General features: G+C 36.1%; 1 long non-coding RNA gene across 2 annotated transcripts; it reads right to left on the bottom strand.

Annotated features, from left to right (window-relative positions):
• Nucleotides 1-1,968: 1,968 nt before the first annotated feature.
• LOC120884448 (uncharacterized) lies at nt 1,969-26,948 on the bottom strand. Of its 2 annotated transcripts, none has more exons than XR_013436758.1 (4): nt 26,794-26,948; nt 3,644-3,754; nt 2,778-2,890; nt 1,969-2,272 (listed from the first exon to the last, which is right to left on the bottom strand). It is a non-coding gene; the product is annotated as an uncharacterized LOC120884448 (long non-coding RNA). The 2 variants fall into 2 exon arrangements; XR_013436759.1 differs by having other exon boundaries at nt 24,261-26,853.
• Between the last annotated feature and the right edge of the window lie 52 nt (nt 26,949-27,000).

Below are 27,000 nucleotides of genomic sequence, written 5' to 3' on the forward strand. Positions count from 1 at the left end.
TATGACTTTTAAGCTCAGCTGTTTGTTAGTCCATTAACTACTATAATAGGATAGACTCAGATTTATTGGCACTACTGAAAGCTTTGCTAAGAGGTAGGGGTTGAGAGGAAAAGATCCCTGGAAGGTGGAAGAATCAATTTTGTTGGCTTCTGAGGTTTAGCTCCACTCATGGCTTTGCAATGAGACATCTCCATCAGACAGATGAAGAGAGAGCTTTGGCAAGGAAGAATTTAAGATAAGGAATTTGGGGAGTAGTGTTGAGGAAAATATTACCTTTCCAAAAAATTTCATATTCAGAGGCTGGGGTTATGGGCCAGTGGTAGTGCGCTTGCCTAGTATGTGTGAGGCCCTGGGTTTGATCCTCAGCACCACATAAAGATAAATACATAAAGGTATTGGGTACATCTACAAGTACAAAAAAAAAAGTTTTAATTCATAGTCAATTCTTAAGTAACTTTTTATCTCCAACCACTTACTGATCAGTGAGCTAAGTATTGTGCAGTGTTGTAAAGTTATTAAAAAAGTTGTGTTCCATGTTAGAAGGAGGGTGTTACAGGGCAAAAGCCTGCCACAAAGCTGAGGCAGCTGCCAAAGTCTCCTATTCACTTGTTCTTGCAATCATGTCAGAAAGATTTCATCTATGTCACTCAGAAAAGCAGGTATGAGTTTATTAAAGGGATAGGAAAAGGGAAAATGGGACACTATCAAGGGAGAGAGTAGATCTTCTCAGAGAAGGGAAGGACGGTATGCCTCCCCTGCCCTCCAGTTTTATTGGGGGTTCCAGGGAAGTTTCCAGAGAGTCCCACCTAGATACAAATTTTGACTTTTGAGTGAGAATAGAAATTGCATGGACTACCTCCAAGAGAGGATGGTATGTTGCTCACAGAGTTGAAGATTTTAATGAAATTGAGTCTCCCTCATTTTTCCTCAATTTCCTGTCCCATTAAGCAGTTTATTAACCTTTGTATAGCCTTCAGCAAGCTTTCTGTGTGAGGGACTTGATGCTTTGGTTGACCAAGTGTTTGGGAGTCATGACATAATTGCCATGATAAGGCAGGGTCCAGGCTACCTGGTAGGCGTGACATGATTTTGACATTTTCCTTAAGGGAATGTAATTATGGTTGGGAAATATTTTAACACACCAAGCCACATCTTCAAGATGTTTGCTTGTCAGAAAAGACTCCCTGTGGTTTTCAGTTGTCCTTCATTGTCCTTTCCCTGTGCAGTCATTCATGGCTGACCAGGCACCTAACAGAGCCCATCACTGGAATTCAGAATGCCTTCATTCTGTGTGGCGCACTACTCATGGATGTTATGGCATTTTTTGGAGTACCAATTTCCTTATCTTGTGCTTCCTTTACCAGTGTATTTTCTCATGTTTCAGGTTGACAGCATAATGAACAAATGTCCATGGAGTACCTATGATTTTGAGCCTTGCTCCTGCTATTTGGGGTTGTAGTTTTCTGTTTGGCCACACATAGAATCAGGTGAGGAGACACATTTGTTTAGTTCTCCAGTTTTGTACCAGTCCTTCACCTGGGAAAGATGTATTATAGAAGACAAACTTTGCTAATGACTTTAAAAGCAAATTTAGGAGAGTAGACTTCATCCAATAAAAGACAAGGACTTGGAAAATAAATATGCTGGCTGCCTCTACCTTGATTGGGACAACTCTGAAGTATGTTGCTCACTGTTACCTTGAGCTGTCTCCAGTTGCCCACAGTGGTAAATAGTTTGATAATGGTTCTCTACTAGTTTATTTACAGTGGTAAATAGTTTGATAATGGTTCTTCTACTCTCCCCATTCTTTCCTGGTACTTCGTCCTGAATAAACTGTCTGAGGGTGTGCTTCTGCAGGAAGCAATTAGACACCTCTATACCACGTGAATGTTTCAGCAAAGCTTTAAATTTGTTCTTTTTCGTTAAAGGTTCAATAGTTTTAATATATAAATGAACACAATATGTGGATTAATAGTGAAGAAACCAGACAAATTTATTGATGTACTAAATACAGAAACTACACACGAACAACATGAGACTCAAAGGATGCTTAGACAGTGGAAGCTTACATAGAGCCAAACAAAAGGATAGGGCCTTGGACTTCTAGGAGTAAAGGAGGTGTTGCAGACGATGGAGGGTTGAGATGAGTGAGTGCAGCCAGCAGAGCTTGCCTTGTTTTGCAAAGTCTTCCAGGAAACAGCCACTTGCTGCAATCTCTTGGTAATCTCTCAGTCAGGTATCAAACCCCAATCTCTTCTTTCTGTGAAAAGATCTTAGGCAGAAAGGGACATGTAATATTTTTTAAAGCCTATTTACATCCTCTAGATATTTATTTTACTAAGGTAGATTTCTTTTATAGATGTAAACTTCTTTTATGAAAAGGCAGCCTGAACCATGCCTGTACTTGCAGAGATTTGCATTTTCTTTGTACAAACAATTCAAAATATGATTCTCCCTTCAAACAATACTTGCATCTCTTTTTTTAACCCCAAAACTCTATTGTACAGAAATTCATCCAAAACTAGCTATTTTTATATTATTTCTCTTTTCCCTCATCCTAAGTCATAAAGACTACATTTCTTAAAACCATAAAAATCACAAGTGAAATTGAAAGATATATTTAACCAGCTTGCAGATTTGATCATTTCTATTAGATATAGTGATGGTTGAATCCAAACACATTTTGCAATTTTCACATTGATTGACTGATCATCTATTTTATAAGTTATGTCTTTATTTCTCCTCAAAAACATGTAAGTCAGAAACACAATACTCACCAGACTCCATGGTGGTTTCAAAAACTGCCTCAGGTATAGAGACATTGATAATGGTCATAGAACAGAAGGTCTTTTTGGAGGTTCTTAAATTTCCTGAGTATCAAACAGACCCTCTGTTAAGGAAAGGAAAGGTAAGTAAGTGAAATTTTCTTGCTGTGGTTACTACAGATTTTCTTGCTAACCAATTTCCCACAGAAGCCTTGGTTTATCTCTGGCAGACCTTTTCTCCCCAACTCCTAACAGAAGAGTTATGGGTAGGAGAGAGTGCAGCCCCTGCAATTAAGTGAAAGATTCATAGGGATTATGTGAAGAGAAAGAATCAGCAATATTTGTTCCCCAGTTTAATTAGCTAATGAATGCCTGGACAGGCACTGAGTCACTTTATTGATGTAGAGTTCAATTCCTGCCACTCTGTGTGAATATAGAATCCTACAGTCTTGGAACCTAAGCATAGTTTTAATCTTTAGTTTGACATTGAAGATTCTCCATAATGTAACTTCAATTCATCCATACAATCTCCTCACAAACTATATTTCATTGTTCTCTCATTTTCTGGTACCTGAGGCAAAACTACATACCAATGCTCCATTGAGGAGGACAAAAGAGCACAGGAAGAAAAAGAGTGAGGTATGAATAAGGGAAAGCAATTGCAATGTGATATGCTCTTGTGCTGGAATATTACACATTCATAGGAAAACAATCAAATGCTGAGTCCTGCAGTGCTAATCTAGACTGTACCTCAGCTCAACCTGTGGTAGGAAGCATAAGATTCTCCACTGCATTCTTCTCATCTCTTGTTTCTCACTGGTCTGCCCCATGGCACTTTACTCCCCTTCATTTTCAGGCTGTGTTATCACCCTGCTTACCTTTAAAGTGTCCGGGAGGGAAGTTGGAATCTTTTCAACTCATTTTATTTAAAAGCCATTTCGAAGTGATCTCCTTATGTTAGTCAGTATCTTACATAGGGGGTCCTTCATCTGTGTTGGTGGGACAAGCAGAAATGGTGAGGCCTTTATAACCATGGGCATGGTAAGAACTATGGCTAAAACCTCTGTGCCCTGGAAAGAAGACAAGTACCAGGGCCAGGAACAAGGGTAAATTGGAGCCATATGAATGTCCCAAATGGCAGAGTAGCCTTCACTGCAACATAAATCTACATAAAACCCTCTTTTGTGCAAGGCCACATTCAAATCATGCAGCCTTTAAGTCACTCAATTGAAGGATCAAAGCAGTATTATCAATTGCTGTGAACATGACCTACAAAATGCAAACAGGCCCAAGTGTACTGTACTTTACATTGTGTAGAACTTCCAAGAGATAACATCATATATACTGCTTAAAAGCAAGTTTTTAAAATCTTTTCTAAGAATTTGGGTTGGATAATTCTTGGAGGGACTACCTCATGCATTGTAGGATGTTTAATTGCTTCTCTAGCCTCTACCACTTGATGCCATCACCCTTCTGGCTGTTTTAAACACCTGAAAACATCTCTAGAAGTTGCCAAATGTCTCTTTGAGATAAGATAATCCCTAATCAAGAGCCATTGATTTATAAGAAATAACTCAATATGCCCCAGATCATTACTCTGGAAATATAATGGGACATATTTATGTCTTACTAGAACACTGAAGGTACTTGTCACCCCTTGATTACAAGGTACTATGATTTGAATACAATTTATTTCCCAAAGGTTAATGTGCTGGAAAGCTTGGTCTCCATTGTGGCAATAGAAGCTTTAAGATATGGGACCTAGTAGAGGATAATTAGGTAGTAGGGGATCTACCTTCATGAATGGATTAATGATATCTCATCTCAGAAGTGAGTCAGATCTCACAGGACTGGTTTTATTCCTATAAGAGTGAGTTGTTAAAAGCCTGGCTCTATGTAGTATCTTGCGTCCTTCCTTATATATATGCACTTTCTGCATGAGGCCATTTTCCTTTGTCCTTCTCCACCATATTGCCAGCAAAGGAGCTTCTCTTTAGACAGAGACCTCATGTGTTTACAACAGAATTTAAGTCAAATAAACTTCTTTCCTTTTCACATTACCAAGTTCTGGATATTCTGTTAAAGCAACACAAAATTGATAAAGACACAAATCACAATTCTATCTATAGAAGAGACAAGCATGACATTCTGCAGAATATGAAAGTGATCAGCATAGTCCAGATAACTGAAGACTGTTTTATAAGAGATTAGGAAAAGTAACATAGCCATGTAAAGGCAAATAGTATTTGATCTGCCACACTAAAGAGATCATTAATTTGATGACAAGCAGACCAATGACAGTGACTAGGTTAATGTGCATAAGCAAAAATAATAGATCTGCTATTTGGAGTCATTCTTCAATGGATGCCCCAAATTTCTTCATGTCTTATAAGCAGTCTCTAACTTCCTTTGTTCCATCAAGACAGTTTTTCAGCATGTTTGTATAGTAAACAGCCTTGGAAAATAGAGGTAGCATCTCTCCCTTCAGAATAAAGAGTAATTTTCTTTCTAGTACAGATTAAAAAGATAATATCTTCCATTGAGGCAAAGGCCAATCAAGCTTACCAACTATTATAAAAGATTCAGTGTACCTAAGCTTGAGTATCCTCTCTTGTAACACATCCCATTTAGTATGCAGAAATTACCTGACCCTCTTCCTATAAGCATTTGTGACCTTAGCTTGGGGATCTGGTGCAATGTTGATATTCTAGCTACTGTTATTTTTGTCTAAACCAAGAATCTCACATTTCCTGCCAAGATCTTTGAAATTGGCAGGCTAACATTTATTTGCAAAAGGAATAAAATCTCAGACTTTACAGTTCTTAAAATCAGACACAGAAGCAATGATTAGAGTTAAAACTGGTTAAAGTTTTAGATTTCTCCCCATCTACCCTGATCCAATTGTTTTGTACAAACATCAAACAGATGAATTGATTAGGAAACCTCTAGAGAATAGCATTTCTACACATTTTAAGCCTTTCATGATGATTTGAATTTTTTCAATTGTTTTGGAATATTATATTATTTATTATTTTGGGGGATGCAGTTTCAGATGCTTTCAGATATCACCATGAATTGGCTCGTATTACAAAGTCAGAAAATCAAATCAATGTGAGTCCCACCAACTGCTAAATGTGTGGACCCTGATTATATATTTGTTTGACTATGATTCCTTTGCTATGGAAAACCCATCAAATCTGAATTTACTTCTTTTTTGGCAGCTCCTACAACTTGATAATTGCAAATGTATCTACATCAATCCGATGTAACAAATACTTCACCTCCAAAAGTTTTTTTTTTAACCTGCACTTCATTTTACTTAGCCAAAAGTGAAAGCTTTATGATTATTACTGTCCTTCTTCTTCCTTTGTTTGTTTGTTTATTTATTTATTTATTTATGTTGACATTCCTCATAGCACTAGAGATGGAATGAGTCCTTATGGCTTCAAAAACATGTGTGATCCCAAATCAAAACACTTTCTGAGGACTAGCTCTTGTGAGTCACTCATATCAGTTATCTTCTGCTTGGAACCATTAGAAAAGAGAAACTGGAAAAACTTGCTGCATGCTAAAACTTGAATGGAAAGCCTAAATGAAGTAGGAGTAAAAAGGAAAGGAAAATGAGGCAGAAAGAAGAGAAAACAAACACAATTTTCTTTGCTGGCCACATTTTTACAGGAAGGTGAGGACCACAGAATAAGCATATTTAATATTAGTGATAAATAGTTTTCTAAAGTGGTAGTTCTTTCAGCTGTTGAAAAGACAGTCCTTTTCTCATTAAATTGCCTTGGCATCTTTAAGCAAAAATCAATTAAACATATATACAGAACTTCCAGATTCTCTAGTTTATTTCCTTATGGCAATATTGCAGTCTTCATTGCTAATTTTATAGTTAAGATATGAAAACCAATAATTAAGTTCACCATTTCTAAAATGGTTTTGACCATTCTAGTAATTTCATTTTATATTAGATATCAAATCATTGCCATGCACAATAATCCCCAGAATTCAGAAGGCTGATACAGGAATATGGCAAGTTCCAAGACAGCCTCAGCAACTTAGGAAGAATTTTTCTCAAAAAAAAAAAAAAAGACGGGATGTAGCTCAGTGGTAAAATACGCTGGGTTCAATCCCCAGTACCACACAAACACACAATTCTCAAATCAACTTGTCAATTTCTACCCAAAAGCTATTGGGATATGAAATCAAATTATACTTCATGTACAGATCAATTTTTGAGAGAATCAATCTCTTAAACATATCGTTCTTCTAAACCATGAACACAGAATGTTTCTCCATTGTAGATGTTTTTTAATTTCTATGAACAATATTTTGTAATATTCAGATTTGAAGTCTTATATACATTTATTAAACTTAATTCTAAAAATAGTATGCACTATAGTAGTACAGTAAATAAACTTTTAGTTATTATTTTTTGGCACTGCTTGTGACAAAACCTCATACATGCTGGGAAAGTTCTCTACCCCTGAGTTGAACCTCTGGCCTTAAAACTTATTTTCTATCAGGTGTGGTGGTACATGCCTATAATCCTAGCAACATAGGAAGTTGAGGCAGGAGAATTCCAAGTTTGAGGCCAGCCTCAGTAATTTAGCCAGACCCTAATCAACTTAGTGAGATTGTCTCAAAATAAAAAAAAAAATTAACAAGGGGTTGGGGATGTGGCTGAGTGGTAAAGCATTCTGGGGTTCAATGCCAGGTACCCACTCCCAAATTATTTTCTAATTATTTGTTGCTGCTAACTGGAAGTACAACTAATTTTTGTACTCTGTGCTTTCTCTTACTTCATTATTTCTAGTGGTAACTTTTTGGATTTCTTAGGATTTTGTATTTAAATAATTATATCTCATATATATGTATATATATTTTATATTATATCATATATATGTATATTTACATATATACTTCCTTTGTACCCAATCTTAGAAGGAAGCCATGAAATATTTCCCCATCTAGTATGATAACAACCATATGGTTTTCATAAATGCTTTTTATGATATTGTGGAAGTTTTCTTCTATTCTCAACTGATAGATGTTTTAGAAATTGTAAATTCATGTTGCATTTTTATCAAATCTACTGAGTTAATCATTATGTTGAACTACACTGACTTGATTTTTTAATGTTAAATCAATTTTGCATTACTGGGAGTAATCCTTACTTGGTATTTATCTATTATTCCTTTTGTTTATTGCTAGATTTAATTTGCTAATATTTTGTTGGAGTTTTTTTGCATCTATTTTCATGTGTTTATTTTTATAAAATATCTCTGTTAGGTTTTATATTCAGTATAATATTGTACACATAAATAAATTGGATCATGTTTTATCCTAAGTTTTGAAAGTCTTTCACACTTCAACCTCATGAAAATTTAATTTCATTGATTAATATATATATACATATACATATTTATTTATATTTATATACATATATATTTATTTATATTTATATGTATATGTAATGTGTGATGTGTGACTTGAGCGTTACAGGCATTGGAATATTAAGATTGGAATAAAAGAATCTGATCTTGTGATTGCCCACTACCACTACAAGGTGCCACACACGTATTCAGTGAACTGCCACTGATGAAAATATTGTAGCCTGTGAAAAGACACAAATATGCCGGACACAATGGCACACGCCTGTAATCCCAGAGGCTCGGGAGGCTGAGATAGGAAGATCCTGAGTTCAATATCAGCCTCAGCAAAAGCCAAGTGCTAAGTAACTCAGTGAGACCCTATTCTCTAAATAAAATACAAAGCAGGGTGGGGATGTGGCTCAGTGGCCAAGTGCCACTGAGTTCAATCCCCGGTACACAACAAAAGAAAAAGACACAACCATATCTTGTCTATGTTAATGATATAGCATGATCATGAGAACCACATTATATTTTCCCAGTTGCATGTCTAGCAATAGTTGTCTGAATTTTGGATACTGTGGTGTAAGAAATATGGATTAGAATATTCTTTTGGAAAAAAATGTTGAAGTTTGTTCCAATTAGCTGTTAATTTTACTTGAAACTCTCATTTTATTACAGCCTTTGCTATAGAGCCCGTAAAATAGGCTTCCTGCAAAAAATGCTGTGTGTTTCATCCTCTTATAATGGTTTCAATATTTTTTAACTTAAAAGGTCTAATTAACATCTCCTTTCATAAATATTTGTTTTATTTTCAAAGGACCCTTGGTGAAAAATACATAGTCATAAATCTTATGATTTTACTAATACTTGTAACTAAATTTATATTTATTAAACTGTACTTGTGTTCATTTAAACATTTGAAATATGCTTTATGACAGCTCTATTATTTATGTAGTCTATAGATAATTCTTGATGTACATAAGAATTTGTGGGACTTTTGACCATACCTGGCCTGTCAGATGTTTGTAGCCCAGAGATCAGGAACCTTTTATCATAGCTCACACTCTGCTCTGAATCATTATGAATTCCAAGTCTAATCAATAAACATCTGTGATAAGGTGAAACAATCTTCCAGGCAACAGATACTTTCTTATCTCCCCAAATTCTGACCAATTCTGAGATAATTGTCAGCCAGACCCATCAAGACTGCTTAACTATGCATATTTCTGGTCTCCCTTGACTATTCTGGGAGTTTATGCCAGTACCCCTAAAGACAAGGATGGAAATCCTGGTCCCCTTTGTCTTTATGGTATAACTATACTGTTTAAATTTCCTTTCCTGATTTTCACAATTACTTTTCCATTTTGTTATTGAGGTGAGTGGCCATACTCTTTTAGTACCCCATTTGTCAGACCTCTGACCAAGGAATCTGGTAACAATAACTGTTGACCTCCTACCAGAGTTCCTGTGAATTCTCTTTGCTAAGATTCCCTTTACCTCTCTTGATATTGACTCACTTTATATTGTTTCTTACCTACACTACTGGGGCAGTCATGGAAAATCTTTCAAATGACAGTAGGAGTCAATAAGTCTTTTTTCTCTTCTCCTTTTCCAAAGCAGAAATGTATTTATTTGTAATAAATAAATGTCATTTAAACAAAAACTAGACTTCAGATATTGTACTTGTGATAGTATGAAGTTCATATTTGGTTTTCATCCCTGTTTCCTGGCACAAAACTCATAAAATCCTTGGAATCTCCAAAATGATGTGTCTATTTGCATGTTAATCAGTTGGCTTCTCCTTTGAATGAGGGCTGGTTGTAGAAAGATAAAGGCAAGATAAGAACTTTGGGACTTTTTGGTCTCATATTCTACTTCCATAGAGGGGAGATATTCTGGAGGTTTATCACCAATGGCCAATGGGTGATGCAATTAATCATGCCTAGGTAATGAAGTTTCCATTTTTTTAAAAAAAAGTAAAAACAAAACAACAACAACAAAAAAAACCCTGTGTTTCAGAGGGCTTCCAATTAGCTGAACAAGTTGAGGTTCCTGGATGATAGTATGCCTATAGAAGGTACAGAAGCTCTATGCCCTTCTTCCATATCTCACTTAGTGTATCTCTTCCATCTGTTTGCCTGTATCATTTTTAATATATTTTATAGTAAATTGTTGTTTCCATGAATTCTGTAAGCCACTTCAGTAAATTAATTGAACCCAAGGAGAAGATTATGGGAACCTCAATTTATAGCCAGTTGTTTAGAAACAAGGCCATAACCTATGAATGTAACTGGTATCTAAATTGGGTTAGTGGGGTGGGAATCTTGTGGGGCTAATACCTCAAACTATAGTATCTGACACTATTTCCAAGGAGATAATTTCAGAATTAATTTAAATTAGAAGACACTCAGCTTGTCCAATGGAGAATCTGCTTCAGAATTGCTTGGGGGCCATGGAGGGGCACATGTATTCAGGGTCACAGAAGTGCCTTGTATTATGAGAGTATAGAAGGAGAAACTGAGCTTGTTTTTCCTTGTATTATTGAGTTTATTCTATATCTTTTGTAAAAGCTAAAGTGTCCTCATGGCAAAGCTTGTTGTTTAACTTGTTTCTCTAAATTTTAAAAATTATGCCTGCTATCTATTAAGGTCTAGGTACTTTTTTTTGGTACCAGGGATTGAACTCAGGGGCACTCGACCACTGAACCACATCCCCAGGCCTATTTTTTATTGTATTTAGAGAAAGGGTCTCATTGAGTTGCATAGGGCCTTGCTAAGTCCCTGAGGCTGGCTTTGAATTTGAGATCATCCTGCCCCAGTATCCGGAGCTGCTGGGATTACAGGTGTGTGCCACCATGCCCAGATAGTTATTTTTTTTTTTAATTTATTTCTTCAAAATTCATTTTTCTTAAAAATTTACTTTAAAAATTATTTTATCAGCATTACTGTGATTAGTTTAATAATTTTAAAAAATTATTTTTTGGTGTTGAGATACGGCCAATTGCCCAGACTGGTTTTGAACTTTAATCCTTCTGCCTCAGCTTCCAAGTAGCTGGGATTATAGGTGTGTGCTTCTATGTCTGGTTTCCTTTAATAATTCTTTATCAAATGTTTTATCCAATAATTTGTTGGATATATGTGCATATACACACACACATATGCATACATATATATACATTGATATATATGTGTATATATATATATTTTTTTCTTTTTTTGGTGCTGTAGATCAAGCCAAAGACCTGTGAGGCATGTTACGAAGCACTACAACACTGAGCTATACCTCCAGTCACTATATGATATATATTTTAATTACAGGTATTACATGCCAACAGTATTGTATATACTAAAGATACAGAAGTAATCCACATAGGGAAAGATCCGTTCCTCATATAGACTGGACAGATAAATAAACATTTAAACATATAATATCTGCAAGAATGGCTAACTTGTATAGAAAAAAGAATGGGCAATATGCAGAGTGAAAGAGATTAGACCCTGGACATGTTATGGCACACCTATAATCCCAGTGACATGGTAAACTAAGGCAGGAGAATTGTAAGTTTGAGGCCATCCTCAGCAACTTAGTGAGGCCTTAAGAAATTTAGCAAGACTGTGTCTCAAAATAAATAATTTAAAAAATAAATATTTAAAAAATAATTTAAAGAAAGAGAGAGAGGGAGGGAAGGAAAGAGGGAGAAATTGAGTTGCTATTTTGTATAAGGATAGGGAAGGTCTCTCAGAGAAGGTGATTTGAGAAAATTCCGGAATGAAATCTGGGGAGTACATCATGCAGTTATTGACATGTGACAAGGAGCAGGCTTACCAGGAGGAAGGTTCTATTAAATGAAAAGACCCTGAGGCAAGAATATGCATAACTTATTCAAAGAATATAAAGTGTAAATGCAACAGAAGGTTAGTGGAAAAGGGAATGAAAGGAAGCAAAGATAAGAGGTCAGAAAGAGGGAAGGACCATAGCAGATTATGATAGAGACTTTGAATTGTATTCTGAGAAAGGTAAGTACCTCTAGAGGTTGATATACAAATAAATGACATATTCTGCCATCTTTTAAGTTACTCTGTTGGGTAGATAACAAACTCAAGGAGGACTAGGGCAGGAACAAGAGATCTAGAAAGGAGATTATAACAAAAATCCAGGTGAGAAATGATGGGGTTTTGCATCATGATGGTAACAGGGAAGAAATTCAGTTAATTTTAGTTATATTTTGAGACTTAAGTTGACTGAACATACTGACAGACAGATGTGGGGTGTGAAAGAGATATGTTTATTTAGGGTTTATTTAGAGTGTAGGTATTCTCTATAGAGATGAAGTGCACAGAGGAGAAGGAGATATTGAAGAAATCAAGAGATCAGTTTTGGTCACTGGTGCATAAATACCAGTTAAAACGAACATGAACAAGTCATCATTCAAGTATATAACATGAAACTTGGAAAGAGTTCAGGTTGAAAAACAATGTTTGGATTAGGTTTAATTATTATGAATTGCTGGTGTTTTTTGTTTTGTTTAGTCAAAATGATTCTACACTGACAGTTTCATTCCTAATAGCTGACAAATAATAAACAGATTGAATGAATTCTCCAGAGTAAGAACTGTTTGGAAGTAGAACTGAGAGAACTAGAATACTGTCTCAAACATTCTAAAATTTAAAATTCTAGGAAATGTGAGAGAAATGTCTAAAGAATGTGACATATAGGCTGAGGATATAGCTCAGTTGGTAGAGTAATGCACAAGGCCTCACATGCACAAGGCCCTGGGTTCAATCCCCAGCAGCACACACACACACGCAAAAAAAATGTGACATAAAAATGTGTGGCGGATGAGGTGTGTGAAAGTGTGTGTGTGTGTGTGTGTGTGTTTAGGCATCCATTCTAGGGGTGGTCATTTGCCTAACTAGGAATGCAAACTCCAGGTGTTGAAAGACGGAATTCCTTAAGAAGGTTAGACTCCAAAAGAATCTGTTATAAGAGCTTAAGCTACTTTTAAAAATCTCAGATTAACAAGAAAAATTTTACAGCATCACTAAATGAATGTTAGTAATAGGTTTTCAGTTAGTAATAGGTTTTGCACTTGGGAGAAAAAAATTGTGAGTATTTGAAATGTGTGCAGATATGAGGATATTTCCACATTCTTGTTTGAACAGAGAGCTTTTCAAATTTTTGCAATGGTGCCCAAGGCATGATTCCAAAATAATGTCTTTGAACAAATCTTTTATGGACTGTGTAGTCAAGAGGCCATAAAAGAATAAGGGATTGAGATTTTTATCAAGTTTTCAGAGAAGGTTTTTGCCGCAGTCTGGCTGCAGCATAATAACCGGGGGGTGACGAATAACTTCTGTAGATTGATACAGCAGGAATGGAAGCCGTTTATTGTAGGACAACAGAGCTATTTACACATTTTGCACAGCTTATCTTAATTAGCATAAACTAGATACATCAGTCAACCAATAAGGAATCTCCACACTTAATGGCTTGCTTTTGTTACTTCTCAAACCACTCCCTCTGGCATTTTGCCAGGCACCATCCAGACTTGTTTACGAACTCTAACATTTCTCTGGCAAAATACCACATGTTATTTTGACTTGTCTACAGACCTTAACAGGTTTTATGACTTATTTGTACTTTGTTGGTAATAAATGTGTGTTTATATATGTGTGAGTATATATATGTGTGTATACATATATAAATAAACACATTATATACATATATAATATATATATACATTATACGCAATATTATGCATATGTAATATTATGGTTTTGATCGAGAAATGTCCTCCAATAACTTGTGTTTTGAAAACACAAGTTCTGAAAACAGAAAGGTTCAGAAAGGCCTTCTAAGGTGATGATGAAACTATAAACTCATCAGTGGATTAATACATTTGGTGGATTAAAAATTTGAATAAACTACTGGGTGGTAATTGCAGGCGAATTGGGCATAGCTGGAGGAAGTAAGTAGTTCTCTGGAGGTATGCCCTTAGAGATTAGCTTGTCCTTGGCTACCTCTCTCTTTCTCTTGTTCTGCTTCCCAGAGGCCATGAGCTGAGCAGCTTTCATCCACTGCCCCCTCTGCCATGATGTTCTGCCCCTTCACAGGCCCCAAAGGCACAGAGGAATGGAGGCAGTTGGGTCATGGACTAAACATCTAAACCCTTGAGCCCAAAATAAACTTTTCTTCTTTTAAGTTGTTGTCATTGGGTATTTTGATTACCGCAATGCAAACTTGGTCAACACATAATGTCATATTGAAAGTCTATAAATAGCTGGGTGAGGTGGCACAGGACAGCTCAAGAGGCTGAGACAGGAGTACCATGAATTCAAAAAGAGCCTTAGCAACTTAGTGAGATCCTGTTTCAAAATAAAATATAAAAATGGTTGGGGATGTGGCTCAGTGGTTAAGTGTTCCTCAGTTCTATTTCTGATACAAAAAAAGAGTCTATAAATAATATATATATATATATATATATATACATATATATATAGTGTGTGTGTGCACATATATTCACATACATTCATATTCATTATAATACACATGTGTGTGTGTGAATGTGTATATAGTAATTTGATTTTAGTCTTACTTTATTTGTAACCTGCTAAGGATACAAGGTAATCTAGCTTATAACTTTTTCCAATAATTGGCAAAAATCACTCTTCAAAATAAGCCAGGAGTTGAAAATTCATTGGTTTAGTAACTTCTCAACAATACTGCCAGTGATGTAGAACTGTCTTGGGATTAAATAAACAAACAATAAATGAAACAAAATAAAATAAAATTGATAAGCAGGAATCAAAACAATGTTTCTAGAATGGAAGTAGGCTCATCTAGGTTAAATGGTGACTACCACTAGCCAATAAAAGGAAGAGAGCTGATTGATGTCTGGATTTGACAACATGGAAGTCATTGCTAATGTTAATTAGAGACTCTTTAGAGTGGCAGGGGCAAAAAGTATAGGAAGGCTTCAAGAAAAAAGTGAAAGAGTAAGAAATGAAGATCATAAAAATAACCAAATATTTCAAGGGAGATTGATGAAACAGAAACAAAAATATGTGGTAATAGCTCAGGGGAATTTGAGGATAAGGGGAATTTTTGTTAAGGTGGCAGAATTATAGCATGTATAAATATATAGAGTGTGTAGAAGGAAGAAATAAATAATGATGTGGTAAAGAGAAGAAAATTTATGAAGCAATATCTTTGAGAAAGTAAGTGGATTGGGTTTGATCTGGAATGATATTCACTAGATAAGTATAACCACAGCCATAATGATCATTAATACATTAATATACTTAATGCCCAGCATTGTAGCTCATACTTGTAATTCCAGCTACTCAGGAAGTTGAGGTAAAAGGATGGCAAGTTTGAGAAAAACCTTGGCAACTTAGCAGTACCCCATTTTAAAATAAAACAAAAGGGCTGAGGGTATGGAGCACTTGCATAGCAGGCACAGGTCCTGGGTTCAGTCACTAGTACCACAAAAAAACTATATATTCATATATGTCTCTGTATGTAAAAAGATTTTATGTTTGTGTGTGTGTGTGTGTGTGTGTGTGTGTGTGTGTGTGTGTAAGATATCAGCCTATTCTATGAGCCTTCTTAAAGATCCCATCTCTCAACAATCTGAGACTGGCAATTAAATTTCAATGTAAATTTTCAAAAGAGCAAACATTCAAGCCATAACACATACTTTTAGAATAGCTTATAAATAACTGCAGTTCTGAGTCCATTGAATGCTCCTAAATCCACCTAGACTATATTTCCAGTCCTCTGGGACTCCCTGGATCTGCCCATCATCCAGAAAATAAAGAGTACAAACTGGAACAGTAGAAAACTCTACAATTTGCCCTGGTGGCATGTTTGTGCTGCTGCCATTATGGTTCTTAAATATTTTAAATATTGCAGTACATAAGTAAAGGTGTTAGTCTGAGAAGAAATACGTTGTTAATAGATTTGCAAAGGGTAAGATGTGAGGGAATTTGGGAGATAGAAGCGGTAGTTGGAGAATGAAGTGTTTGTGGTTCATGAAAAATGACAGTTTAATGATGGTAAATTCTAGTGAATAACCTTTGGTAGTGTCTAAAATAGGTGGTGTATAAAATCATTGAATGAACTATGGTTTGAATATGGTTTGATTCCTCTGAAACTCAGAGCTGGAATTTAATACCCATTGTGAGGTGTCAAGAGGTGGAAACAATCTAACGACTAGGCTCCCATGTTTAGAGGAGGGACCTTTGGGAGTTGGTTAAATTAGAGAAGATCATCAGGATGCAATTCCCATGACTAAAACTGGTGACTTTATAAAAACAAAAAAGAGATCAAAAGACATACACAAAACACATTCACACACACACACACACACACACACACACACAGATACACAGTCTTTATCTCTTGCCGTGTCATGCCCTGCACCATCCTGGGGCCATCACTAGAAGTGACCTCTCAACTCTGGATCATATCTATGAACCAGAATAATTCTCTTTTATTTATAACTTATGCAGTTTGTGTGACATTGTGTTATTAGCAACAGAAAATGAACTACGACAGGAAATCAGGGAAAGAGAAATCTGGTTACCAGGAGGAAAGTCTGTGAAGACTTTTAAGAGTTCCTTGATGATGGCTGGGCTCAGTGGCACATGCCCATAATGAGAGTCTTGGGAAGCTGAGAAAGGAGGATGGCAAGTTCAAAGCCAGCCTTAGCAAAAGTGAGGTGCTAAGCAACTCAGTGAGACCCTTTTTCTAAATAAAATACAAAATAGGACTGGGGACATGAGTCAGTGGTTGAGTGCCCCTGAGTATACTTTTCAGTACTTCCCCCACCAAAAAAAAAAAAAAAAAAAAAAAAAGAAAGAGTTACATGATGTTGGAACAGTAAGAAAGAAGCTGTTATCTTTAAGGAATGAGAATTTATGCAAAAATATAGATGATTGTCATAAGGAGATGCAGTGAGTGATAGGATGTGAGAATAAGAGTTTTTAAGAAGCTGAAAATACTTAAGAATAGAGGAGAAATATATTCTAGAAGATCTTCTAAATATAGAATCATGTTGTGGGCAAATAGTGATAATTTGAGTTCTTCTTTTCCTATTTGTATCCCTTTAATTTCTTTCATAATAGCTCTGGCTAGAATTTCCAGGATTATGTTGAATAGAAGTGGTGAACGAGGGCATCCCTGACTTGTTCCAGGTTTTAGAGGGAATGCTTTCAATTTTTTTTCCATTTTGAATGATATGGGCCTTGGGCTTAATATAGATCAAATTAGGGTTTGAAAGTCTTAAATGATTATTTTGTAACTGGTTAAACAAATAGTTGTCACTAAAATTATAATAATATAGTTCACACCAAAACATACATAAATATATATATATATATATATATATATATATATATATATATATATGATTACTATATCTAGCTAAGCCTAATCTAAATCTTATATACAAAGTTATAAACTAAAAGTTTAGGTAACTTCATTACAAGATAACCAATAAGTGCTCTTTTTTTGTATATGATCATGTAAGGGCCACACTGTTATTTAAAGATCTGTCTTATATCTGTTCACTTTGACTAAGTCAATTTCTGATCATTAACACTGTTACCTAAATATAAAAGAGATTAAAGGCTATTCTGTATTTTTGGTTAACCTATACAGACCTGTAATTATTGTTACCATATACCCTAGATTCTAAATTTTCATTCTCAGATTTATGTAGAAGTAATAAATTTGGTTAATATTTATTCATGTGATTTAATGTTTCATATTTGGATAAATTAACCTGTTGTCAATAATTTACATGGACAATTTGTGTTACTTTTCACACTGAAATTGAAATTCAAATAAAATTTTTAAAAGATAATGAGGAGAATCTAATTGATTTAAAGGTAATTTTGTAAAACATAAAAACATTTTGCCATTTATTTACACAAAAAAAACCTAAAATTTCTCTCAGTCTTTCTCTGATTTATGTTTTAAATGTAATGATATATTGTGTTAATTAACATTCATATAGATTCAGGAAACAATCTATCCAAACATTATAAAATGACATTTAAGAAAGAGACAAAAATAAAATCACCCTCAGAACTAAAACACTTCATCAGCTCATTTAAAGTTATATTCAAAGATTGATGTTTGCTGTAAAGATTACTGTGATCTCAAACAGGGTTATAATATAATAGAGGCAGCCAAAATTCAAGCTAGCTATCACACAGACTGAACATGTTTTTACTATTGTTAATTTCATTTTGTATTTTTCTTATAAACTTTATAACTGTTGCCTATTAATGTTTTGCAGATGTACTGCTTCAAGAACACAAAAACTGGGTTAATCTTAGATAATAAGCCATCACCTACAAGACAAATAAGATATAAGGCTAACTTTTAGTACTAATACAGACTCCAATTATAAGGGATAAATTATAAGGAATAAATGACTGTAAGTTTATATACATTGAAATTAAAGCCCAGTACTCTTACTTTAAGACTAGTGAAACTAGCTTGCTGGATGTTTAACAACAAGGCTTAAAGATTAATTTTAAGGAGCAGTAGAGCGCTTGCCTAGCATGTGCAAGGTGCTGGGTGTGATCCTCAGCATCACATATTTACTAATAGTTAAATAAAATGAAGATACAAAAAAAAGCCTCTTTCTATAAAAAAGAAAGAATAAAAAAGATTAAGGTTAAAATAAAAGGACAGAAACAAACAAACAAACAATATTTGGCTCTTGTCTGAGTCGGCCTGAACCCAGAGAATGAGAGAACTTCTCCAAGGACCTCTACAGCTCTGAGCCACATTACCTTCTGATCAGGGAGGTTAATGAGACCACTGGAGAACAGAAAGCCAATCCATTCACTTTCTGCAAAAAAGGAGGGTCACTTAAAAAGGGAGATATCCCTAATGCTTTCAAAGGAAGCCACCTCATCAAGGAGGCCTAACTAGCAGATGACAGTAAAAGAGCTAAGAAGCTCTTCTCAAATTCCCCAAGAGTAACCCCTGTGGGGACTCAAGTGATTCTTAATAGCAGATAAAAACAAATTCAATTTTTGACCAACTTGGTCTTAAACACTTGGCAAGAGAGTGTAACCAAAACACAGCCACACATGGACATTTTAGTCAAAATAATAATATTAATAATTCTTTTAAAATAGAACTTAAGATGCACACTCATGTCAGTCCCACAGTCCTAATATCCCCTAACTTCTGAGGTTTTTATCTTTTGCAAGGCTCATAAACTGGCCTCTATACCTTAATTTTTCTTACTTCCCAAACTGACATTTAATCCCACACAACCAATGTCTACCCATTCCAATAACAACACACACCAGACATAGGGGAGCCTCCAAATTATTTTCTTACTCATAGGGCTAAAAACATCTCCTGGGATTAATATAGGAGCAGCAGGATTAAGAACCTCTATTCACTATAAAAACAGCACAGGTTTTTGCAGATATCCAACAGGTCATTGATTTGGTGCTGACTTTATAAATTCAGGTATACTCCTTGATGGCTGTGGCCCTCTAAAATTGATGGGCCCTCTACCATATACTGGCAAAAGAGGGAGGCCTATGTGCCTTCCTCCAGGAAGAAGGCTGTTTCTAGGTCAACAAGTCTGGCATAGTTAGAGATGCAGCAGATAAACTAAAGAAACTGGCTATAAAAAAATAGCTAAAAGAGACCACTCACTCCCCCTGGCATATAGGGCTACTGGGGCACTTCTGGCTGTAGATAACCAAACTCATTGGGCCTTTACTAATGATTCTCTTCTTATAGGTCCCTACATTTTTAATGGCCTCCAAAATTTCCCGATGAAATGGATAAAGATCTTCACCAGACAGTCAACCAGATGGTCCTGAGTAGCTATATGAGACTCCAACCTGAAGGACACTTGAAGAATCACAGAACGACCATACCTGGAAACTATTAAAAAAAAACCTTAAACCTTATGACCCCAGCTTCCCTGCCTAGAGACCACCCTTCCCAGCAAGAAGTAACTACAGAAGATTGACCTCCAGTCCTTTGCAATAATAATAAAAAAAAAAAATAGGGAGAATAATGGGATATCCTGGACATCAATGACTCCATTTTGGTTCTGGAATTACTTCTTGGCCCAGGGCGAGGGCTTATGAGCTTTCAAGAAATAGAAACTTGGGATGCCCTGTTTCCATGTCCCCCCATCTCCAAGGTCCCTAAATACATGAATCTGTTATTACCCAAATACCTGCACCCAAGGACAATTCTAGCTTACTACACTCCAGGCCATTTCCAGCTTGTTCTTGTTCTCTGTAAAAAAGATATAAAAACCCTATTCAAGTAACTCTGAATGTTGCATCACTCTACTGAGAAGCCTGGCAGGCTTCACCTGTCAATAAGCTTTGCTTTCTAAGCATGAGACTCTGTCTTGAGAGATTTCTTTGGGTGTTTGGTCTTAATAGATAGTTCTTACAATGTTGAGGTATATTCCTATTATCCCTAGTTTTTTCTAGTGTTTTGAACATGAAGCGCTATATTTTGTCAAATGCTTTTTCTGCATCTAATGAGATGATCATATGACTCCTGTATTTAAGTCTATTGATGTGATAAATTATGTTTTCTGATTTCTGTATGTGGAACCAAGCTTGCAGCCCCCAGAAAACTCCTAGAGTTAATAAATGAATTCAGCAAAGTAGCAGAATATAAAATCAGCACCCATAAATCAAATTCATTTCTATACTTCAGTGATGAATTCTCTGAAAGAGAAATTAGAAAAACTGTCGTATTTGTAATAGCCTCAAAAAAAAAAAAAGTAAAATACTTGGGAATCAATAAAACAAATGAGGTAAAATAACTCTATGATGAAAAGTACAGAACACTAAAGAAAAAAATTGAAGAAGATCTTAAAAGATGGAAAGATCTTCCATATTCCTGAATAGGCAGAATTAATGTTGTCAAAATGGCCATACTACCAAAAGTGTTATGCAGATTTAATGAAATTCCTATTAAAATCCCAATGACATTCTTCATAGGACTAGAAAAAGCAATCCTAAAATTCATTTGAAAAATAGCCAAAGCAATCCTTAGCAAGAAGAGTGAATCAGGAGGTATCATAGCACCAGACCTTAAACTATAATACAGAGCAACAGTAACAAAAACAGCATGGTATTGACATCAAAATAGACATGTAGACCGATGGTACAGAATAGAAGACACAGAGACTAACTCACATAAATATATCATACTGGACAAAGGCACCAAAAACATGCATTGGAGAAAAGATAGCCTCTTCAACAAATGGTGCTGGGAAAACTGAAAATCCATGAGAGGCAAAATGAAATTAAACCTTTAACTCTCACCCCACACAAAAATCAACTCAAAGTGGATCAAAGACTTAGGCACTAGAACAGAGAACCTGTGCCTAACAGAAGAAAAAGTAGGCTCAAATCTCTACCATGTCAGCTTAGGAACTGACTTTCTTAATGAGAATCCTCAAGCACAAGAAGTAAAATCAAGAATCAATAAATGGGATGCATTCAAACTAAAAAGCTTCTTCTTAGTAAAGGAAACAATCAATAACATGAAAAGAGAGGCTATAGAATGGGAGAAAATCTTTACCACATGCACTAATCTCACAGAAATATAAAGAACACAAAAACTTAACACCAAAAAAAAAAAAATCAATAAAAGGGTAAAGGAACTGAATGGACACTTCACAGAAGAAGGAATACAATCAATCAACAAACATGAAAAACTGCTCATCATTTCTAGCAATTAGAGAAATGCAAATCAAATATGACTTTAATATTTCATCTCACTTCAGTCAGAATGTCAATTATCAAGAATACAACAACATAAGTGTTTGCAAGGATGTGGGGAAAAAAGTACACTCATACATTGCTGGTGGGACTGCAAATTGGTGTAACCACTATGGAAAGCAGTACGGAGTTTCGTCAGAAATTTTGGACTGGAACCACCACGTGACCAAGTTATCCCACTCCTTGGTTAACACCCAAAAGACTTAAAATCAACATACTACAGGACCTCAGCCACATCAATGTTTATAGCAGCTCAATCCACAATATCTAAACTATGGGACCAAACTACATGCTCTTCAACAGATGAACGGATAAAGAAAATATGTTATATTCACAATGGAATACTACTCAGCCTAAAATAAGAATGAAATTATGTAATCTGCAGGTAAATGGATGGAGCTGGAGAATATCATGCTAAGAGAAATAAGCCAAACCCAAAAACCCAAAGGCCGCATGTTTTCTCTGATAAGCAGATGCTAATCCATAATGGAGTTTGGGGGTGTGAGGAAGAATGACAGAACTTTGAATTGTGCAGAGGGAAGTGAGGGGAGGGGAGAGGGTGTGAGGATAGGAAGGACAATGGAGTGAGATGGACATTATTACCCGATTACCTGTATGATTATACTACTGGTGTGACTCTACATTATGTTCAGCCAGAGGAAGGAGAAGTTGTGCTCCATTTGTGTATAGTGTGTCAAAATGCATTCTACTATCATTTATAACTAATTAGGACAAATTTAAAAAAACAAAAAAGAAAGTTCTGAAGGTAATACACACACACAAACACACACATGTGTTTGTGTGTATATATATATTATATATATATATATATATATATATATATATATATATATATATATATATTCTAGAAGAGTCAAAAAGATACAAAGAAGAAAATCAAGACACCTCCATGTCCAGTAGGATATTGGGTATACAAGAAGAAATAACCACTAATTTAGATGGCTGTTGGAGAAGCAGTATTTTCAGGTGAAAACCAAGTTTCAGCCGGGTGCGGTGGCACACACCTATAATCCCAGTGGCTCCATAGGCTGAGGCAGATGGATTGCAAGTTCAAAGCCAGCCTCAGTAAAATCGAGGTGCTAAGCAATTCAGTGAGATCCTGTCTCTAAATACAATACAAAATAGGGCTGGGGATGTGACTCAGTGGTTGAGTGCGCCTGAGCTCAGTCCCCAGTACCCACCCCCCACCACTCAACCCCCCTCCCCAAAAAAAAAGAAAAACCAAGTTTCCATAGGGAAAGAAGAAAAGAGAACATTCATAGTTGAGATACAGGGGATTTTGTGGATAATGGGCCATGAATTCCATTGGACAGAGTGAAAGGGCCTGGGCAACTGGGGAATTTGGGGATCCTGCCTAACATTACTGACATTCCTCATAGTAGAAGGGTCCAGATGGGACATAGTACGAAGATAAACAGGATGGTGCAATTGTACTGCTAGTCTCTTTTATGAGCTGAATTATGTTCCCCCAAAGGAGATATGCTGAAATCCTCACCCTAAGTACTTCTGAACATGTTTCATTTGAAGACAGGGCCTTTCAAGAGAAGATTAAAGTTAAAATGAGGACATTGCAGTAGGCTATAATTCAAATTTGACTGACATCCTTACAAGAAGAAGAAATTCGGTGCATACACACATATTAAAACAAAAACAAAAACAAACAAAAAAAACAACATGGGAAGACCCAGCAAGAAGGCAGACATTTGCAAGCCAAGGAAACAAAGGCTTCAGAAGCAACCAAATCTGCTGACACCCAGATTTTGGACTTTCAGATTCCAGAGTTGTGCAAAAATAAATTTGTGTGTTTAAACCACCTAGTCAGTTTTTTTTTTTTTTTTTTAATGGCAGCCTTAGCAGACTATCACTTTTCTGTGTAAGTGGATAACAGTTCTGATTACAGTCTCTTTTCTGGAACTGCTATTGATGAGGTAGGGAGGATTCTTTCCTGCAAGTGTGTGAAACTCCTTGGATCCTCTTTCCTATGTGTTCAAGGTCCAGTGTCATTTATTCATTTGCCTATATTATTTTCTTTCCTTTAGTTTATTTATTTATTTTTTTGGTGGTGGTACTGGGGATTAAACACAGAGCTTCTTATATGGTAGGCCAGTGTTCTACCACTGGGATATTTCTTTACCCTTTAGTCTTCCTTTAAGTTATAATTTTTATTGATAATAGCTAGATAACTATATTATATATTCAACAGATATTTATTGAGTGCTTATTATATGCTAAGCACTATTTGAGGTATTAGGAATAGTAGTGAATGAAACAGATAAAATCCCCTTCCTCATAGAGCTTACCTTATAGAGGCTCTAGTTATCTCTGTAGAATGTTATGTTTTCCAGTTGGAATTCCTCTGATCAAATTGTCCATATTCCAATCACTTTTTTTCATTATTCCCAAATTTACCTTATTAATGTCAAACATATAGAATTAAAAACCAATTAGTGGTTCCATGTTGCTTTGTAGATAGAAACCTTATTTACCACTACGGCATTCAAGTTGTGATTTGGCTTTAAATTACTTGTTTGTGACCTACAACAAATTAGGGATTTGTATTCCTTCTGGGAAGCCTGTTCTTTTATTTATTTATTTATTGCACAAGTGATATTTCTGGACATTAAAGGACACATACTAAAGAATTCACCATATATTCATTTCCTATAAAATAAATAGTCAAAAAAATTAGTTATTACCCATGTTGCTTACTCTTCTGCTAGAAGGTGTCCACGCCCACAATCCTGGGTTGATACAGTGTGAATGTGGGGTTGGAGAAGGAAAGTCCAACTATATGGGGGATTTCCAGATCTTGTCTTCTAGAAACTGGTTGGGGATTCTGGTTCCTTTTCATTACTTTTTTTGGTAAAGGCAGCTGATTCACGAAACAATAGGCCTGAGTTTTATGTATGTTTTCATTTTTTCTCTAGGCCAGAAATGCGAGTATTTTTAAGGAAAGCAAAACAGTGACCTTTTGGCATATCTTACCATTCAAAGTCTAAGCAGGAAACAAGTAATAATTGAAATAGTTTAACTGAAAGAATATAAGGAAGGACATTTATAGAGGTGTTGCCAAGGCTAAGGGAATTAGCAACAGTGGAAGCCACTATGACCAGGCCTAAAGAGGCCTGAAAGGAAATGTCATTATTAGAGAACCATAGAGACTGAAGCCATGGAAGAGAGCCCTCTAGATGGGCCTTGTAGTCATAGAAGGACAGAGCCAAGGCAAATTTTGCTTTAGCATAATCTGCTATTTTTACTTCCCTTCTTATGATTTTTCTGCCAGTGATTATCATTGGTCAGATTCAACAGGAAGTCACACAGCAAGAGGATCCTGGTGATTTATCCATACAAGTTAGCTTCTCAGGGCAGAGCTTGGTAGGGAAGTGGAAACAATAGATTTTGGGAGGAAAACAGAAAATACAGCTATTTTAAATATTATCTATAATTACAGGAGGTTAAAAATAGATGGCAGGACAATTTTAAAAATCCCCATAAACCTACCTTTTCTAATATTATCTCCTTATGTTCACATATTTAACTTACTGAGTATATTTATATTTAACTTGTTTAATATTTAACTTACTGAGTATCCTCTCTGCCTAGCACAGGAAGAGCAATTTTTTTTTTCTGTAAAGGGTCTAATAGACTTTGGGCTTAAGAGGCAAAATTAAAAAGATGTCATGTTTATATAATCATTTAAAATATAGTCATTTAACTCATGTAGTCACTCAAATTTGGCCTGTGGATCTTACTTTGCCACTTTTTGGCCTTGAAAGTCTTCTCCTAAATTTTTGCTAACCTAAGGTCTGTTTTTCAATGTTAAGTTAAAATAAAACCTCCTTCTCCTAGACTTTAAGCTGTGAGTGACAGAACAGGCCTTTACTCACTTAAGAGAAACTGAGGCTCAATGGAACCAATGTTGAGGGCAGATCCCAGAATCCAGGAGCAGCAGAAACTACAGCTGCTCTTGGGGATATCCTGGTTTGCTTCTGTGTTACCATCAGAACATGTCCTCTTCATTTTCCTTTTTCTTATCTTTGCTTCTGTTTACCATTTGGCTTCATTGTCTATAGTGAAGGCAGACCTCCCCTACAGAAAATACTCGCCTCTCTTTATATAAAAAACCCAAGGAAGTATTCTACAGACCCTATCTTGGTTACACACACACACACACACACACACACACACACACACCCTCTGATGAAAGTGGGTAAGATTGGAGGTGGTGTTCAGGTTCTACCATTGCACAAATTTAGGATAGGAGTGAACTCAAGGATGTGTTAGTGTGTGTGTGTGTGTGTGTGTGTGTGTGTGTGTGTGTGTGTGTATGTGTGATTGGGGGTGGCTGGGGCAGTTTTCCAAAAGGAAGGAGAACTCTTGTTACTAGGAGATGAAATAAGGTGATAGAAATGTTATAATTATAGTTCAATGTGTGGCATGCTACAACAGCGATAAATATGACATATGTCTTTACCACCCCCAGTCCCTACCAGCAAACTTGGTAGACTTCCATGTGTTTTTGATCAATGAATGACTCAGTTCCCCCAGCTGGTTGTGAACATTCTACTCTCTTCCTTACACTGGCCCAGAATTTTATCAGCTGCTCTTCATTCTGTTTGTTGTATTTGAAGTTTTTATGCCCACATATAAACTCCCTTTTAATCCCAGGTGCAAAAAAGTGCCTGAGACGCAGCCAAGCACGAAGTAAATACCCTGTGGAAATCTTAATCTCTGAACCCTAGCACAGAATGCTAACTACACAGCTGACAGGATTGATAACCAGGTGACCCTTGTGGCCTTTTGGTTTAGGCCTTCAGAATACTAAGCCCCCACCTTAAAGACACGACCTTCCCGCGGGAGGCGGGGCAGGACTCTGAGACCTGGGCACAGCAGGGCCCCAGCCTCTGGCGCTTAGCTGAGCACAAAGGAGACAACTGGAGGCGGCGGCGGGAGCCGATCTTCTCTCGCCAGCCACTCGCTATTGCGGTTACAGACCTGCAGATCCCCTCCCCCTTCCCCACCCAGGCCCGCCCGCCCGCT

This window comes from Ictidomys tridecemlineatus, chromosome 3 (assembly GCF_052094955.1).
Source record: "Ictidomys tridecemlineatus isolate mIctTri1 chromosome 3, mIctTri1.hap1, whole genome shotgun sequence".
Lineage (NCBI taxonomy): Eukaryota > Metazoa > Chordata > Mammalia > Rodentia > Sciuridae > Ictidomys > Ictidomys tridecemlineatus.